The 16865-nt window shown below is 37.3% G+C and overlaps 1 protein-coding gene across 2 annotated transcripts in view; it reads left to right on the top strand.

Moving 5' to 3' along the window:
- Positions 1-16865, top strand: part of LOC106052220 (uncharacterized) — a 134310-nt gene that overhangs the window by 49437 nt on the left and 68008 nt on the right. The window lies entirely within an intron of this gene.

Below are 16865 nucleotides of genomic sequence, written 5' to 3'. Positions count from 1 at the left end.
TCTGTTTCATTTATCTGCATAAGAAGTTAAACGATACAGACCTAACACGGATGGTATCCTGGTTGTGTGGTATGCGCTTTATGTGGGTTCCAATTTCGAAGCCTGCCAGCTGGCATCCCGTCTTCGTGATGTAGTAAAGTAAAAGTAAAGTTCCCCTTTCAGACCTTGTGGTCTATAGGGCAATTTATGTAAGGTCATCTGTTTCTGTGGCCTACGGTTAACAAGGGTGTCATGTGGCCAGCACAACGACCAACCGCCTTTACTTTTCCCTAACTAATGTCAGGTACCCATTAGAGATGGGTGGACTCAGAGGCGCCCGAAGATCCCGAAATTAAAAATCCCAGTCTTCACCAGGATACGAACCCCGGTCCCCGGTTCGGAAGCCAAGCGCTTTACCGCTCAGCCACCGCGCCTCCTGATCTAGGTTTGTGCTCTAATGAGGAAACGTCCGAGATTGAAATACATTGGCCCTTCCAACTTACTATCTCTGATTTTCGTTAGCGAGTTTTAGATTAATGAAGCTTTCAGCTGGCTTTACTTTGATTGCATTATAATCTCTTGTGTATTCAAAAAAAAAAAAAAAAGTTTGAATCCGGTACCGGCGGGCCATTAACTAAAAGTCTATTTGCAGCAATAAGATCCTGTGACGTTCCATTGAAAACTTCAAGCCCTAGGTCTTGGTCGTCTGCTGGAGTCTGGAGTTTTGTTTGAAGTGCGCCAATGACTTGCACTGTTTCACGGGTTGTTTGCCCAGGGATTAACTTCTCGTTTTGTTTCTGTAATGGAGAGAAGGGGAAAAAAGGGGGGGGGGGTGAGAGAATCAGAACAGGAAGACGGGAGGATGGTGGAGGGAGGGGGTGAGAGGTCAAAGCGTTACTATGGGCCATGTTGCCCTAGACGAACTAAATCCTATTTATTCTCCTTCAATGCTGGTCAAGTCTGCCCCCCCCACCTCCCCCCCTTTCTCTTTTGTTTACTTGCCGTCTTAACCTGGTCCAGTTTAGTTACTATACACAACTTTTTTCTTTCTTTCTTGATCTTTCTATCGCTTTCATTCTATCACTTTTTCTTTATCGGTATTTTTTTTCTCTCTTTCTTTATTTCTATCGCTATTTCTTTCTCACTATTGTAATTTCTCTCTATTACTATTGCTATCTATGGCAAAATCTCTCTATTGCTATTACTCTCGAACGCTATTTCTCTCTATCGCTATTTCTCTCTATCGCTATTTCTCTCTATCGCTATTTCTCTCTATCGCTATTTCTCTCTATCGCTATTTCTCTCTATCGCTATTTCTCTCTATCGCTATTTCTCTTATCGCTATTTCTCTCTATCGCTATTTCTCTCTATCGCTATTTCTCTCTATCGCTATTTCTCTCTATCGCTATTTCTCTCTATCGCTATTTCTCTTATCGCTATTTCTCTCTATCGCTATTTCTCTCTATCGCTATTTCTCTCTATCGCTATTTCTCACTATCGCTATTTCTTTCGTTCTATTTCTTTTTTTTGTTTCTTTTTCTTTCTTCCCCTCGAAACCATTTTTCTTCCAGTGTCGTAAGGTCTTCTATTTAATTCAGTTGTTCGTAAGTATATGCTATGTCTTCTCTCCCTCCCCCCCCCCTCCATCTCTCCCTCTCTCTTGTTTACTTTATTTAAATAAACGTTCTGTTCTTGGTTTATCACTCTTTCTTGCATTTCTACCCCCCCCCTCCCATTTAGAGCCTGTACATTTTTTTTTTGCCCGGGGAGGGGGGGGGGATTATGAATAATGTTAGTTGAACATACAGTTGTGTTCTACTTTGACTGTTTTCGGAATTCGGACTGACGAGAGTAAAACATTCCGGCCACATTTTTCCTGGTAGAAGTAGCAACTGATCAACAACACCCTGTCTAAGACGCTAAATGGAACTTTTTGCCAGCTATATTAAAAAAATAAATAAATTTAGCTTTAATTTGAACATTGTTTAATTGCGTGGCAGTTTCATCCTCGTATCAAGTCTCCTTCATTTCCACTAGTTCTTTGCCCGTTTGTTTGTTACTTGCTTTTAAACCATGGAATGAAAGTCTAAAAAATCTTCATATTTATATTGAAATTATTTTGGCTTAGAAACGGAATAGTTTAGAACATTTGATTCTGCAGTGCTAAAAATTGAAAAATAATAATATTATATGCATTTTTACAAAGGCTTAAAGACACTTTACTTTGTACACCGGATACACCAACAAGGTAGTTATTTATAGTTTTTCTGCCAGAATCCAAAATCTGTTATAGAAATTTGTATGCTTATAAAACATAAAAAAAAAAAAAAAAAAATCCCAGATCTTTGATATTCAAAACGTGCTGGCCCATGGTATTTCATATTTACCGATTTACCGAAAGTAATTTAATAGGAAATCTTTTTATTTCTCATTTTGTGTCTTTCTATCTCTTTTGAAAGAAAGAAAGAAAAAAAAAAGAAACTTATAAATTTGCAAAAGTGTTGTAAAAATATAGCATTGTGAAATTGCTTTTTTTTTCTTTTTCTGAGAATATTTTTTATTTTATTTTTCTATTATTTAAGAAAGGGGGATTATGGCCTCCCCTTTCCACCTATTTGGCGTCATCTTAAAAAAAACGTTACTAGGTCAATGATAAATGTTTGATAAATCTTTCTCGTCAGTTTTATTCTCATAGTCATAGTTTCACAATAGTCATAGTTTCAATATAGTCATAGTTTTACAATAAGCTTAGTTTCACAATAGTCATAGTTTCACACTAGTCAAAGCTTCACAATAGTCATAGTATCAACATAGTCATAGTTTCACAACAGTATTAGTCTCACAATAGTCATAGTTTCACAAGTCATAGTTTCACAATAGTCATAGAATCAACATAGTCATAGTTTCACTATAGTCATAGTTTCACAATAGTCAATAGTTCTATAATAGTTATAACAATAGTTATGGTTTCCACACAGTCATAGTTTCAACATAGTCATAGCTTCACAATAGTCATAGTTTCAACACAGTTATAGTTTCAACATAGTCATAGTTTCACAATAGTCATAGTTTCAACACAGTCATAGTTTCAACATAGTCATAGCTTCACAATAGTCATAGTTTCAACACAGTCATAGTTTCAACATAGTAATAGCTTCACAATAGTCATAGTTTCAACACAGTCATAGTTTCAACATAGTCATAGTTTCACAATAGTCATAGTTTCAACGCAGTCATAGTTTCAACATAGTCATAGCTTCACAATAGTCATAGCTTTACAATAGTCATAGTTTCAACATAGTCATAGCTTCACAATAGTCATAGTTTAAACATAGTCATAGCTTCAAAATAGTCATAGTTTCAACATAGTCATAGTTTCACAACGTTTGCACCCTCTCTGAGCATCACAATGACCTTAGCTCCGCCACTGCCACTGCCCAACCACCACCAGGAACTGTAACTCCTCTCAGTCTCATACACCTGTTGTTATTTGAGTTAGTATCGATTTCCCTTTTTCCCCCTCCCTACGTGAACCCCCCCAGGGGGCGCTGAGAACGTTTCCTTCCAGAAGACTTGTGTTTCCATATCCTTCAGACAGCCGCGGTAAATAAGATTATGCTTAGGGTTAAAATGTTTTCAAATCATATTTCACACGTTGCGCGCGCGCGCGTGTGTGTGTCTAAGTGCGCATGTTTCTGAGTCTGAGGTTATGTGTGTCTTTGGGGGTCTTTGTGTTTATATTTCTCAATGTATGTGTGTGCGTGTGCGTGACGTGCGGGAAACAATTGTTCGTTATTCGCTTGTCACATTTACCTCTGGGGTACAACCCGAGACTCTTGCTGCTCAGTTGACAAGAAAAATCTGATGAGATGGCCATACGGATAGAGGGGTTAAAGGTCAACATTATAAATTGATGATAGCCAACAGCTTTTGAAACGAGGCTCCAGCATGTTTGAAAATCAATGTCCCAGATACAAAGTTAGTTATTGAAGTTTATGTCATGTTTAATATTTGGAACATGTTCTTGACATCCGGTTTCAATCCGTGAGATGTATGCAAGGTTAAGTGTAAAGATGCAAACCATATAAACATAGAGAGAGAGAGAAAGAGAGAGAGAGAGATGGGGGGATAGAAAGAAAGTCAGAAAGAATGAAAGAAGTCATGTATCGGACAGAGAGGGAAAAAGAGAGAGGGAGAGAGAATGAGCAAGAGAGAATGAGAGAGAGGGAAATAGAGACAGAAAAAGAAAGGGTGAAGGAGAGAGAAGAGAAGAAAGAGGGAGAGGCAGGTGAGACAGAGAGCGAGAGAAAATGAGAATAAGAAAGAAAAAGAGAAAGAGAGACAGGGTCAGTGAGAGCCCAGCTATGGAAGTAATTTTCTTGAAAACATTGTATTATAATTTTTTTTATTTTAACAATGAAAACAAAATGGGCGCCATCTGATTTTATAAATTCGTTTGTTACCCAATAGAATTGATGGCTGCCTGGTCGTGCGGTTTGCGCGCTGGACTGTCGTTTGGATTTATCGATGGTCCCGGGTTCAAACCCTGCCAGCTCCCATCCCCCGTCGTCCTGCGGGAGGTTTGGACTAGGAAGTAAACTATCTTCAACTCTGAAGGAACATCCGAAACATGTAAAACATTTTACAAACAAAACAAAACATTTTACAAATTGATGATTTAAAAAAAAAAAGGTTTTGAAATAACAGCTCTACCACTTTCTCGCAATTTCACATTAAATTTCACCGACCTATACATGTTGACTTTGGTCCTCATCTGGAATAACGAAACCATGGACAATACAAAAATTCATATCTAGCCATCTTGCTCTTGGGTTTTAGTCTGAATAAATGAAAACAAGAATCTGTTTTTGTTAGATTTACGCTTGGAAAGTTACTTCAAAAAATGAAAATCATTACGTACTTGCAACTACCTCCTGAGGGATGTCAGGGGGGTGGCAGCGGGCAGGGTTTGAACTCAGGATTACTATAGGCCTACTAACTATAGATGTGTCTAATCCTTTTTCTATTTATGTTATGTTAACTTTGTTTTAAATCATATATTTCAATCTAGACTTAAAATTTTATGCAAATTTTATAAACCTATTTAGATGAAAAGCTAGGCCTTTTTACAATCCTCGTATTATATCAGTTCTGTTTATTAGCATAAATGTCTGGCAGGATTATTTCACACGTAATCTCCCACTTCCCATTCTCAGATCAAGTTGAAACTTTCCACAATTATCCATTGTCAATGACAAAACAAAAATCAATAAAAACAAAAGCAAACCAAAAAAAAAAAAAAAAAGTTAATTAATTATTGATGATTAAGTAATTTTGTGCACTTCGAAAAAAAAGGGAGACACTATGAGGTGATATGGCAGTAATTAAGAGTATATTTCCCTTATATAAAGGTGTTTTAAAATTTTGTTAGACTTTGCGCAAATGTATGCATACCACATCTATAACAAATATTTGTATAGTGATAATGGTCATCCAGGTCCGTTGTATTGAGTGGAAGACAGAGACCTCCACCGTAATCAAAGAATATGCTTTTCCACTAACTTAATTCCCTGGAGGTCTGTAGGTCTACATACAGCACTCTTCCTAACTTGTCACTTTAAACGAAATTACCCCTGTTAAGTAGATAGACAATGAATAGGTCAACATCCATTATGTACTGTAACAGGGGAAGACAATCACATCAAGGAGCGACAACCGCAAGCTGTTCAAAGCAGTCATAATTGTCCGCGGGAAAACAATTAAATTTTGAGGCAAGGACTGACGTCTGCTGGGGTGTTGACGTTTGTCCACGTCTCAATACGTCAATTTAATTTCATTCTCTTCTCTTGTTTGTCGCTGAGAGCCAGAGATAAATGAAACTACGTCTATTTCTGGGGGAGAATTGTTATGTTGACCTCATTCGTGAATGTAACTTAGTTTTCTAAGTATTCTCCAAGGACACGCTCTCTTTCACACACACACACACAAACACAAACACACGGTGGAGGCGAATTGCTTGAAAACTCTTTCACGAAGATAAAGGCCTATCACAACAATAGCAATCACTAAGTGATGATGTTTGGGGGCAGTGTTTCCCTCGTTGGGTATTTCTCTCTAGGTACGGGTATTTCTAGTTCCACCTAAGAAACATAAACATATATATATAAAATCAGGTAGGGGACAAAGGGGGTGGGGGGATATATTTCTAACTTTTAAAAGTGGGCGGGCATTTTACAAAGCGACAGGACGAAACGGAAAGTGATTGTTCAAGAGTTGGGAAGCCCACTGGTTTTCCTTTAATCATTACCACTAAGACATAATTATCACACATTAGTTTGAATTTCCTGGCTTGATTTGCTATCCAAAGAAACATCAACCCCTAGCGATGGTCGTGTTTTCAACATGTTAACAAATAGCTGGGTTTTTACTGTAATTTAAATTTAGGGGTCATGTTAATGTATTCACTTGATTGAACTATTAATGTCTGACTTTCAACTGTTAATGTATACAGAAAATTCCATCAGTCTTAAGGACCATCTGTCTTAAGGTCCATCTGTCTTGAGGACCATCAGTCTTAAGGACAAACTGTCTTAAGGACCATCTGCCTAAGGACCATCAGTCTTAAGGACCATCTGTCTTAAGGACTATTAGTCTTAAGGACCATCAGTCTTAAGGACCATTAGTCTTAAGGACCATCAGTCTTAAGGACCATCTGTCTTAAGGACCATCAGTCTTAAGGACCATCTGTCTTAAGGACCATCTGTCTTAAAAACCATCAGTCTTAAGGATCATCAGTCTTAAGGACCATCAGTCTAAAGTTTAGCCTTACAAGAGTAAGTCAACACGGTCTAGTACAAGATAAATATAGCTTAAATTAACAATGTGTCTACGGGTTTCTTCAAAAATAATATTCTCCAAGTTGGCTAAAGTACAGTAAATCATTGACAATTTTCGGGTCTTGTTAATTTGGGACGGTGATGTTCACGATTACTCATTTTAAACATAAAAGCGTTTGAATTACACATAATCAGAGCGGAGAAAGCGATAGAGAAAGAGACGGAGAGAAGAGAGAGTAAGAGAGAGAATGTGAGTGAAAATGTCAGAAAGATAGAGGGTAACAAAAGAGAAAGAGAGTGGAGAGGACAGAGAGAGGAGAGAGAGAGGAGAGAGAGAGAGGATAGAGAGAGAGAGAGAGAGGAGAGAGAGAGAGGATAGAGAGAGGGTAGAGAGAGAGAGAGATAGAGGAGAGAGAGAGAAAGGAGAGAGAGAGGGTAGAGAGAGAGGGTAGAGAGAGAAAGGAGTGAGAGAGAGGATAGAGAGAGAGAGGATAGATAGAGAGAAAGATAGAGGAGAGAGAGAGAGGGGAGAGAGAGGGTAGAGAGAGAGAGAGATAGAGGAGAGAGAGGAGAGAGAGAGGGTAGAGAGAGAGGATAGAGAGAGAGAGAGGATAGAGAGAGAAATAGAGGAGAGAGAGAGGGGAGAGAGAGGGGAGAGAGAGAAAGGAGAGAGAGAGAGGATAGAGAGAGAGATAGAGGATAGAGAGAGATAGAGGAGAGAGAGGATAGAGAGAGAGATAGAGGAGAGAGAGAGGAGAGAGAGAGGGTAGAGAGAGAAAGGAGAGAGAGAGAGGATAGAGAGAGAGATAGAGGATAGAGAGAGATAGAGGAGAGAGAGAGGATAGAGAGAGAGATAGAGGAGAGAGAGAGGATAGAGAGAGAGAGGATAGAGAGAGAGAGGATAGGGAGAGAGAGAGAGAGAGGGAAGTGAGAGAGCGGCAGAAAAAGAGTAAATAACAAAAGAGAGAAAGAGAGATTAGTGACAGAATGAGAAAGAGAGACATAAAAGAGAAAACAAAGAACAAGAAAGAACGAGAAAGAAGGTAGAGATAGAAAGAGAAAGCAAGAGAGGCAGTGTTTTAAAGGCGAGAGGCTGTTTCTGGTTAAGAGATAATAGAGTAAAACATTACGATTCTCAGACTAAGTTCTAAACATTCTAAACGAGACCACACTAAATGTACATTTGAATGACGTGATTGACCTCTGACATCCTTCTAATTTTTAATAGAATTACTTGTCATAGAATAAGTCGAGTATTTGGAATCTATTCCACGCAAATATTTCCGAAAGTCACGCAGTAATATTTAGAATGTTAGAAAATGAATAAAACATATCAAATTATGCAATTGACAACAGAGTTGCTTTTCCCCCCTCCTAATTAAACAATCACGTTCTTCTGCACAGACTCTATTTTGAGTAATTAATACCCGACATTATAAAGAATTTTTTTTTTGCTATAAAAAATTATTTGCCATTTTTTTAACATAACTTTCGTCCGCTTTTTAATAATTTTCTTTTTGTTTTCTTCGGTTAAAAAAAAAAGGTCTAGGGGTTCAATGAGCTTGGCGCGTGTGTATCATTAACTGACCAGTAATTCAAGAAACAAGTTTATAGTTTTAGAGTTAAGCAATTGGCATGTATGACTTTTTGTTTAAATCCTCTTTTGTTTTAAAATCTAAATAGGTCATGAGCTTTTGTTTTGATATCTATATAGGTCCTGATCTTTTGTTTAGAAACCTATGTATGTCCAGATATTTATTTTGAAAATTATATAGGTCCTGATATTTTGTTTTTGACATTTTTATAGGTCCTATTGTTTAGAAAACTATATAGGCCCTGATTTTCTGTTTAGAAATCTATATAGGTCCTGATCTTTTGTTGATCTTATCTTGATGTGAAATTCTTTATTTCACACCTGGATGTCTCTCAGACTTAATAATTATTGAATGAGTTAAGTCAGACTCTTGGAACTCTGCTGAAACACTCAGCACTGTACTGTCTGTGATGGATCCAAGCAGTTGTAAATTTATTTCATCCTTGTTACCGATGGCTCGTGTCTCAATATACTCGGGCTAGTGGAGAGGCTGAAGGCTGAACACACCGGGTAAACTCCCATATCTTCCACATCAGCCGAGTGAGTATTCGCCATACAACGGCCCCTAGAGAAACGGTGTGTGGATAATGACTTGGTTGTTGGGGTCGCTTCTCCATCCCCGACAGTGCACTGGACTCGGTCCTTTAGCGACCCCCAAGGGGGGGGGTCCGTTTTGCTTCCCCATTGGCCTAATCATCTCTAACGATCGTTGCACCCGGGGGTCACGTTTTGGCTGAGAAGTGTTGCTGGGAACATTCAGACTTAACACTTATTTCAAGCTGTTGAACATTGTCTAAAGAAAGGGAACAAACTCTGACTGTTGTGCTGTGTTAAACAAAATATTAGAGTACTTTTAAAAATATTTTGTTTTTGTTTTCTATCCTTTAAAAAAAGAGCAAAGGGAAAATTGCCTTACAAGGCGCCCTATATCTTTAATGGCTTAGGGCATGGGTTCTCAACCTGTGGGTCGCGACCCCTTTGGTGGTCGATTGACGATTTGCCAGGGGTCGCCAAAGACCATCGAAAAAATGGATTGTTATTGTCTATGCATCTATTGCTGTATGTGTGTGTGGGGGGGGGGTCGCGGCAGAGTGGTGGATTGTAAAAAGGGGTCGCCGAGCATAAAAGGTTGAGAACCGCTGGCTTAGGGCCTTATTAAGACTAATTCCGATCCTGCTTGTTTCAGATTAAATTTGTATTCCCTAGACTTAACTACGAAATCAATTGAAAATTAACCAATCAGTTAAATGATTATTGGTAATTAATTATTTTGCTTGGTATTGTTAAAGGGAAATAGATGCTACTTATTAAGAGATGTAGATGTATATGTGGAGTTATAAACCTAATTACGCATTGTACACGTTTTTTTTATAGTTCCTATTCTCAGATCAAGTTGAAATTTTGTACAATTAATTATAGTCGATGACAAATACACGAATCAATACAACAATGAACCAATTAGTTAATCACTAGCCAGAAAAACCAGTGACTTAGCACAATTTAGGTCATTGGTTAACATGCATGGCTAAGTGCATGACGCGTAGGACTTAATCATCTTCTTTTTTTGAAGTAACGTCTGTATTATATAAGATAATCACTTAGTAGTAATTAATTAATTTTGCAGTCTTAAGATATAGGGCAGTGATATTTGTGATTTTCCCCTTTGCATTGGCTTTTTTACTTTCCAAACAAAGAATATTTCGCTTTGTTTATGTGCTTTGTTTGTATTAGTTTGTAAAATGTTTTACATGTTTCAGATGTTCCTTCAGAGATAATTACTTCCTAGTCCAAACCTCCCGCAGGACGACGGGGGATGGGAGCGGGCAGGGTTTGAACCCTGGACCACCGATAAATCTGAACGACAGTCCAGCGCGCAAACCGCACGACCAGGCAGCCATCCTTTGAACATAGTCATTATCGTTCCGAGTGCCTCACGCAAAAGTAGAAAATGGGGTCGCTCAAAACTAATCGAAGTACGTATACTAAATAGGTCGCTGAAAGAAACTTATCCATAAACTAGGATCTGGACAGGATGTACTACATTAGAAAGACTATAGTCCAGTTAACGACTGCCCCAGTAAAGATCCAGGCCTTGTACTACTGGAGCGAACCTGATTGATCTTGCAACGCTAGCCCCTGGGATGTCCCAACTGGGACCTCAACGGAAGAAGTACCCCTGAGATGTTTACCGGTCTCTTATTGAAGCTGTCCTTGAAGAAGCTGATTTATGTGTCTGGCCTGAAAATAAAATTTTTCCTGAAAGACAATATTTTTTTTTTGGTTGCATTCAGCTTTATTCTCCACTTTCTATTTGAGTTCTAGATTACATTTCACATGAAGAGAGAAACTTAAGATCAAAGAACACCAATTTAAAATAGTTTTCTCTTTGTTTCTCAACGCTCAAAGTTTGGTTCTGAAGTGTCACACTTGATGGAGTCAAAGAGTTAAACAGTGTTCGGTTTTGAATTATTTTTAGTCATAAAGCGTATTTGACTACATTAGTATAGTTTCATTGTGCTCCGTTATTCTCGTGTGTTGCAAATGTGTTTGTTTAATATTAATAAGCATGGCTTGTAGCTAATTATAACGAGAGTCGTTACGTCACATAATCATCCAGGAACGCAACATATTTACGTCACATAATCATCCAGGAACGCAACATATTTAAGTCACATAATCATCCAGGAACACATCATATTTAAGGCACATAATCATCCAGGAACACATCATATTTAAGTCACATAATCATCCAGGAACGCAACATATTTAAGGCACATAATCATCCAGGAACGCAACATATTTAAGTCACATAATCATCCAGGAACGCAACATATTTAAGGCACATAATCATCCAGGAACACATCATATTTAAGTCACATAATGATCCAGGAACGCAACATATTTAAGTCACATAATCATCCAGGAACGCAACATATTTAAGGCACATAATCATCCAGGAACACATCATATTTAAGTCACATAATGATCCAGGAACGCAACATATTTAAGGCACATAATCATCCAGGAACGCAACATATTTAAGGCACATAATCATCCAGGAACACATCATATTTAAGTCACATAATGATCCAGGAACGCAACATATTTAAGTCACATAATCATCCAGGAACGCAACATATTTAAGGCACATAATCATCCAGGAACACATCATATTTAAGTCACATAATGATCCAGGAACGCAACATATTTAAGGCACATAATCATCCAGGAACGCAACATATTTAAGGCACATAATCATCCAGGAACACATCATATTTAAGTCACATAATGATCCAGGAACGCAACATATTTAAGGCACATAATCATCCAGGAACGCAACATATTTAAGGCACATAATCATCCAGGAACACATCATATTTAAGTCACATAATGATCCAGGAACACATCATATTTAAGTCACATAATGATCCAGGAACGCAACATATTTAAGGCACATAATCATCCAGGAACACATCATATTTAAGTCACATAATGATCCAGGAACACATCATATTTAAGTCACATAATGATCCAGGAACGCAACATATTTAAGTCACATAATGATCCAGGAACGCAACATATTTAAGTCACATAATGATCCAGGAACGCAACATATTTAAGTCACATAATGATCCAGGAACGCAACATATTTAAGTCACATAATCATCCAGGAACGCAACATATTTAAGTCACATAATGATCCAGGAACGCAACATATTTAAGTCACATAATGATCCAGGAACGCAACATATTTAAGTCACATAATGATCCAGGAACGCAACATATTTAAGTCACATAATGATCCAGGAACGCAACATATTTAAGTCACATAATCATCCAGGAACGCAACATATTTAAGTCACATAATGATCCAGGAACGCAACATATTTAAGTCACATAATGATCCAGGAACGCAACATATTTAAGTCACATAATGATCCAGGAACGCAACATATTTAAGTCACATAATGATCCAGGAACGCAACATATTTAAGTCACATAATGATCCAGGAACGCAACATATTTAAGTCACATAATCATCCAGGAACGCAACATATTTAAGTCACATAATGATCCAGGAACGCAACATATTTAAGTCACATAATGATCCAGGAACGCAACATATTTAAGTCACATAATGATCCAGGAACGCAACATATTTAAGTCACATAATGATCCAGGAACGCAACATATTTAAGTCACATAATGATCCAGGAACGCAACATATTTAAGTCACAATGATCCAGGAACGCAACATATTTAAGTCACATAATGATCCAGGAACGCAACATATTTAAGTCACATAATGATCCAGGAACGCAACATATTTAAGTCACATAATGATCCAGGAACGCAACATATTTAAGTCACATAATGATCCAGGAACGCAACATATTTAAGTCACATAATCATCCAGGAACGCAACATATTTAAGGCACATAATGATCCAGGAACGCAACATATTTAAGTCACATAATGATCCAGGAACGCAACATATTTAAGTCACATAATGATCCAGGAACGCAACATATTTAAGTCACATAATGATCCAGGAACGCAACATATTTAAGTCACATAATGATCCAGGAACGCAACATATTTAAGTCACATAATCATCCAGGAACGCAACATATTTAAGTCACATAATGATCCAGGAACGCAACATATTTAAGTCACATAATGATCCAGGAACGCAACATATTTAAGTCACATAATGATCCAGGAACGCAACATATTTAAGTCACATAATGATCCAGGAACGCAACATATTTAAGTCACATAATCATCCAGGAACGCAACATATTTAAGTCACATAATCATCCAGGAACGCAACATATTTAAGTCACATAATCATCCAGGAACGCAACATATTTAAGTCACATAATCATCCAGGAACGCAACATATTTAAGGCACATAATCATCCAGGAACGCATCATATTTAAGTCACATAATGATCCAGGAACGCATCATATTTAAGTCACATAATGATCCAGGAACGCATCATATTTAAGTCACATAATGATCCAGGAACGCATCATATTTAAGTCACATAATGATCCAGGAACACATCATATTTAAGTCACATAATCATCCAGGAACACATCATATTTAAGTCACATAATGATCCAGGAACACATCATATTTAAGTCACATAATCATCCAGGAACACATCATATTTAAGTCACATAATCATCCATGAACACATCATATTTAAGTCACATAATGATCCAGGAACACATCATATTTAAGTCACATAATCATCCAGGAACACATCATATTTAAGTCACATAATGATCCAGGAACACATCATATTTAAGTCACATAATCATCCAGGAACACATCATATTTAAGTCACATAATCATCCAGGAACACATCATATTTAAGTCACATAATCATCCAGGAACACATCATATTTAAGTCACATAATCATCCAGGAACACATCATATTTAAGTCACATAATGATCCAGGAACACATCATATTTAAGTCACATAATCATCCAGGAACACATCATATTTAAGTCACATAATCATCCAGGAACACATCATATTTAAGTCACATAATCATCCAGGAACACATCATATTTAAGTCACATAATCATCCAGGAACACATCATATTTAAGTCACATAATGATCCAGGAACGCATCATATTTAAGTCACATAATCATCCAGGAACACATCATATTTAAGTCACATAATGATCCAGGAACGCAACATATTTAAGTCACATAATGATCCAGGAACACATCATATTTAAGTCACATAATGATCCAGGAACACATCATATTTAAGTCACATAATCATCCAGGAACACATCATATTTAAGTCACATAATGATCCAGGAACACATCATATTTAAGTCACATAATGATCCAGGAACACATCATATTTAAGTCACATAATGATCCAGGAACACATCATATTTAAGTCACATAATCATCCAGGAACACAACATATTTAAGTCACATAATCATCCAGGAACACAACATATTTAAGTCACATAATCATCCAGGAACGCAACATATTTAAGTCACATAATCATCCAGGAACACATCATATTTAAGTCACATAATCATCCAGGAACACATCATATTTAAGTCACATAATGATCCAGGAACACATCATATTAAAGTCACATAATGATCCAGGAACACATCATATTTAAGTCACATAATGATCCAGGAACACATCATATTTAAGTCACATAATCATCCAGGAACGCAACATATTTAAGTCACATAATCATCCAGGAACGCAACATATTTAAGTCACATAATCATCCAGGAACGCAACATATTTAAGTCACATAATCATCCAGGAACGCAACATATTTAAGTCACATAATCATCCAGGAACGCAACATATTTAAGTCACATAATCATCCAGGAACGCAACATATTTAAGTCACATAATCATCCAGGAACGCAACATATTTAAGTCACATAATCATCCAGGAACGCAACATATTTAAGTCACATAATCATCCAGGAACGCAACATATTTAAGTCACATAATCATCCAGGAACGCAACATATTTAAGTCACATAATCATCCAGGAACGCAACATATTTAAGTCACATAATCATCCAGGAACGCAACATATTTAAGTCACATAATCATCCAGGAACGCAACATATTTAAGTCACATAATCATCCAGGAACGCAACATATTTAAGTCACATAATCATCCAGGAACGCAACATATTTAAGTCACATAATCATCCAGGAACACAACATATTTAAGTCACATAATCATCCAGGAACGCAACATATTTAAGTCACATAATCATCCAGGAACGCAACATATTTAAGGCACATAATGATCCAGGAACGCAACATATTTAAGTCACATAATCATCCAGGAACGCAACATATTTAAGTCACATAATCATCCAGGAACGCAACATATTTAAGTCACATAATCATCCAGGAACGCAACATATTTAAGTCACATAATCATCCAGGAACGCAACATATTTAAGTCACATAATCATCCAGGAACGCAACATATTTAAGTCACATAATCATCCAGGAACGCAACATATTTAAGTCACATAATCATCCAGGAACGCAACATATTTAAGTCACATAATCATCCAGGAACGCAACATATTTAAGTCACATAATCATCCAGGAACGCAACATATTTAAGTCACATAATCATCCAGGAACGCAACATATTTAAGTCACATAATCATCCAGGAACGCAACATATTTAAGGCACATAATGATCCAGGAACGCAACATATTTAAGTCACATAATCATCCAGGAACGCAACATATTTAAGTCACATAATCATCCAGGAACGCAACATATTTAAGTCACATAATCATCCAGGAACGCAACATATTTAAGTCACATAATCATCCAGGAACGCAACATATTTAAGTCACATAATCATCCAGGAACGCAACATATTTTCCCCAGCAAAGATGAAAACAGCTACCAAAAAATCCAGTGGCATATAGAAATATTTTAATCTCGGTCGGTCAATGTACAACGCTTCTATCAAGTCACTCTGTCGGTATGGTGTTATTTCTCCCACTTCACATTCTCGGATTTAAGTTGAAACTTTGCGGAACTATTCATTGTCGATGACAACATATTAGTCAATCATTAACCAATTAGTTAATAATTTATTGGTAATGAATAATTTTTTTTTAGAAAAGGGAGATTAATGTTGCAGTATAGAAAGTTATGATAGTAATCATGTCGTTCTACCCCTTATATAAAGCTTTGTTGTTTATTTCTAAAAGTATTTTTTTTTAAATTTTGCTTGTTTTATCTAAACGTAGATTGGAAGTGTATTGTACCGTCACCTTAGTCTGTTGGACCGTTGGGACACCATGCAAGATTTGTTGACCGTCTTTCTCCATTCCTCTCTCTTTTGGCTTAGAACCTCTTTCAAGGCAGACCGTCCATTCCTTTATGTTGACCTCCCAACGTTTTCTCTGTCTGCCTCTTCTTCTATTTCCTGGTACTGTTCCCCGAAGGAAGGTCTTTACAAGCCCCGAAGACCTTGTAATATGGCCATAGATTTTTAGCTTACGTTTTTTTTTTTACGATAGTTAGCAGGTCATCATGGAGTCCAACCGCTGCAATAACGCTGTCTCTAATCTCTTGGTTTGTGATGCGGTCTTTAAGTTTGATAACTGATCCTTCTGTAGCATCTCAATTCCTTTGCTAGGTTTCTCTTCTCTATCCCTGCAGTCAGCAGAGAAGCGGAAGTGTATATCCCTATTTACATCCCTATTTAATATGTTTCATATGCCATGCGTGTCTAATAGCCTTTAGCCTTCACTGGTGGCCTAGATATTGATTTATGGCGGAACTGTAATTACTGACAGAAGAAGTGGCAAAGGCGAGTTAATGGCGCCTAAACTAGTAAGATTTTGGTAGGTAGGGCTAGTTAGCCTGGGCTGGCTACCCACCTTGGTGAAGAATACACTCTG

The sequence above is a fragment of the Biomphalaria glabrata genome, chromosome 7 (assembly GCF_947242115.1).
Source record: "Biomphalaria glabrata chromosome 7, xgBioGlab47.1, whole genome shotgun sequence".
Classification (NCBI taxonomy): domain Eukaryota; kingdom Metazoa; phylum Mollusca; class Gastropoda; family Planorbidae; genus Biomphalaria; species Biomphalaria glabrata.
The sequence above is the reverse complement of the archived record's forward strand: the minus strand, read 5'-3'. Positions and strand labels throughout refer to the sequence as shown.